At 41.6% G+C, this 3,894-nt stretch overlaps 1 long non-coding RNA gene across 1 annotated transcript in view; it reads left to right on the forward strand.

Annotated features, from left to right (window-relative positions):
• Positions 1 to 3,894, forward strand: part of LOC122559752 — a 61,125-nt gene that overhangs the window by 48,267 nt on the left and 8,964 nt on the right. The window contains exon 2 of the long non-coding RNA XR_006314547.1: positions 2,640 to 2,810. This is a non-coding gene — a long non-coding RNA (uncharacterized LOC122559752). The remainder of the gene's footprint in view (positions 1 to 2,639; positions 2,811 to 3,894) is intronic.

A 3,894-nucleotide genomic window follows, 5' to 3' on the forward strand; every position in this document is an offset into this window, starting at 1 on the left:
AGAGACTTAAGGGGTAACTTTTTCACGCAGAGGGTGGTGCATGTGTGGAATGAGCTGCCAGAGGAAGTGGTGGAGGCTAGTACAATTGCAACATTTAAAAGGCTTATGGATGGATATATGAATAGGAAGGGTTTGGAGGGATATGCCGGATGTTGGCAGGTGGGACTAGATTGGGTTGGGATATCTGGTCGGCATGAAAGAGTTGGAATGAAGGGTCTGTTTCTATGCTGTACATCTCTATGACTCTATAAGTGGGTCAGATAGCACTAGGGGCCCTCAGAGGAGGGAATCCTCAGTTGATGGCAGAGGCACACCTGTGGAAGGTGGCATAATGTAATAGATGCAGTGAGACAGAGACACTGGGAGTTCAAGGAGTTAGAAGTTGGGCTAGTTCTCTACCAAATTCTGTTTCCTTGATTGGGTGTAAGATTTCATTGGTTTAGAGTAGTAGAGGAAAAGCCACCAGTGAACGCTAATAAGAAATTATTCTTGTCTTAAACAAGTTGTAATTTATCTCATGACAGCAATCAACTACTTGTTACGTAACTAAGTGTGATTTTTTTTAACTAAGACTATTGGGTAGCATGTGGATCTTGGTCTTCACCCAACAAGATCATTAGATGTTCTGTCCTTCCCTACTCATGTCCTTATGACTTCATTCAATTTAATGGTTCTTAAAACTGTCTCCAATATTAACCCCTTCAAAACTATTACCTTAATATTACCCAAATATCTAGCAACAATGATGTCATCAAGTAGAGCTGGAAGCCAATCGGACTGAAGCATACTCAATGACCACAAACCAAGAAATAAGAAGTACTGAATCTATTCATTATTATTTTATGGATTGAAACACATAGGGGACTTCAGTTAAAGCTAAAATGTCTTAAAGAAACTTTTTTAGGACAAAAATGTTGAATTTCTTATCAGAATGAAAAATTTTGATGTTAAACAAATATAAAATTATGCTTTCTGGCTTCGTGAGGCTGTCATTGTGGACTTACTAAACTTCGAAAAACCCAGTTACCTTCATAAATACGATGTGACTTTTTACAGGGAGATTTTACTACAAGACTGAAGATAAAAGTCAAATGTTCTCAACAATTTAATCATTTGTAACCGACTGCATTCTGGAAGATTTCAAAAACACAGACCATGAAGAGCCTGGGCTGTGTTTACAAGTACGGACTTCAAACGTTTATGCCAGTGTGCAATGATAAATAATGGCTGCACTGATCATAGGATCCCTACAGTGTGGAAGCAAGCCATTCGGCCCATTGAGTCCACCATTTTGATTATATATTTTATTGAGATCTGTCCCTTGATTAAACTTTAAAAATATAAAATATTGATCCTAATATAGCCTGGAGCAGTGCTTTTTGGAGCAGTAAGACTGCACTATTTTCTTGGTCTGTCGATTGTTTAGGTGCAAAGATGGTCTTTAGTAGAGTGATGTGCTCTTCCTCTCAGATGTGGGAGATTAGGGAGAATTTCCACGTTACTGATGATTATGTGTAGTGTGTTTGATTGTGAATCCTACTGGATCACATGGATCAATTGGAGTGGCAGTTAGAGGCAATGAGGAATTTACAAGGGCTAGGGGGTGTGGATGGATGGCAGTTGCAGGAAAGGAGAAAAGCCGCAGATGCTGTTAGGTAGATGGGTGGCCTCCAGAAAAGGTAGGAATGGGAGGCAGATCATGCAGGAGCCTCCTGTGGCTATCCTCCCTCAAACAAGTTTGCTGTTTTGGAAAATGAAGGGGGTAATGGATTCTCAGGGGAATGTAGCACTGACAGCCAGGTTTCTGGAATTGAGATTGACTCTAATGTAACAAGGGTTATGCCAGGTTCCAGGCGATCAATCGTGATCAGGGATTCTCTGGTCAGAAGCACAGACAAACATTTCTGTGGGCGACAGCGAAACATCAGAATGGTGTGTTGCCTCCCTGGTGACAGGATCAAGAATGTCTCAAGAGGGTGCAGAACATTCTCAAAGGGGAGTGGTATCAGCAGGAGGTCATAGTACACATTGGAATTAGTGACATTGAAAGAGAAATGGATGAGATTCAGAGAAGAGAATATGGGAAGTTAGGCAGGAATTTAAAAATACATCCTCGACGGTAGTAATATCTGGATTATTCCCAGTTCCACGAGCTAGTGAGGGTAGGAATTAAGGGTTAGAGCAGATGAATGCGTGTCTGATGAGCTGGTGCTATTGGTACTGGGAGATAGTGAGGTAGATAGTGAGGAAAGAGATCAGTCTGAGACTAGTACATTTGGGAAAAGGAGCAAGTCAAACAGGCAGGAACAAAGCAGAGAATGAGGTAGGACTGGTAAATTAAACTGCATTTATTTCAATGCAAGAGACCTAATAGGTAAGGCAGATGAACTCCGGGCATGGTTGGGAACATGGGACTGGGATATCAAAGCAATTACAGAAATGTGGCTCAGGGATGGATGGGACTGGCTAATTAATATTCCAAGGTGTAGATGCTATAGGAAGGGTAAAAAAGGGGTAGGTGGCAAGAGAGAAAGGGGAGTGGCATTTTTCATTGAGGATAACGTTACGGCTGTACTTGATTTGATTTGATTTATTGTCATGTGTACCAGAGTACAGTGAAAAGCTTTGTTTACAAACAGTGCAGGCAAATCAAGGAAAAGGACACACAAGACACACCAGGTAATAAGGTGGAAAAATAAACTTGAACAGAAGCATACAAGTTACATCAGAGGGCGAGCTCCAGGCAAGATCAACATGAGCAAGATCAGCATTATTTGAAGTTAGATGGTCCATTCATCAGTCTAATAGTGGTAAGAAAAAAGCTGTTCTTGAACTTATTGGTACTCGTGTGATCAAGCTTCTGTATCTTTTGCCTGATGGAAGAGGTTGTTCTTACATTTTGTGACATTGAGAGAGAGGTTGTCATTATTCCACCACATCACCAAGCCCTTTATCTCCTTTCTGTATTTTGTCTCATTGTTATTTGATATCCATCCTATCATGATGGTCTCATCAGCAAACTTGTAGATGCTTAACAAACTTAGGGAGCATATTCCTTAGAAAACGTCCAGGGACGTTATTTGGGTGGAACTGAGAAATAAGAGAGGGATGATCACCTTATTGGGATTGTACTATAAATGGTGAACAAAGAGACCTTGGAGTGTGGGTTCAAAGTTCCTTGAAATTAGAGTCACAGGTAGATAGGATAGTGAATGCGGCATTTGGTATGCTTGCCTTTATTGGTCAGTGTATTGAGTATAGGAGTTAGGAGGTCATGTTGCGACTGTACAGGGCATTGGTTAGGCCACTTTTGGAGTATTATGTGCAATTCTGGTCTCCCTCCTATTGGAAGGATGTTATGAAACTTGAAAGGGTTCAGAAGAGATTTACAAGGATGTTGCAAGAGTTGGAGGGTTTGAGCTACAGGGAGAGGCTGAATAGGCTGGCGCTGTTTTCCCTGGAGCTTTGGAAGCTGAGGGGTGACCTTATAGAGATTTATAATATCATGAGGGGCATGGATAGGGAAATAGGCAAGGTCTTTTCCTCAGGATGGGGGAGTCCAAAAATAGAGGTCATAGGTTTAAGGTGACAGGGGCAAGATATAAAAGAGACCTAAGGGGCAACATTTTTATGCAGAGGGTGGTGCATGTATGGAATGAGCTGCCAAAGGAAGTGGTGCAGGCTGGTACAATTACAACATTTAAAAGGCATCTGGTAGGTATATGATTAGGAAGGTAAAAACAATGACTGCAGATGCTGGAAACAAGATTCTGGATCAGTGGTGCTGGAAGAGCACAGCAATTCAGGCAGCATCCGAGGACAGGCAAAATCGACGTTTCGGGCAAAAGCCCTTCATCAGGAATAAAGGCAGAGAGCCTGAAGCATGGAGAGATA

Source organism: Chiloscyllium plagiosum, chromosome 19, assembly GCF_004010195.1.
Source record: "Chiloscyllium plagiosum isolate BGI_BamShark_2017 chromosome 19, ASM401019v2, whole genome shotgun sequence".
In the NCBI taxonomy this organism is placed as follows: domain Eukaryota; kingdom Metazoa; phylum Chordata; class Chondrichthyes; order Orectolobiformes; family Hemiscylliidae; genus Chiloscyllium; species Chiloscyllium plagiosum.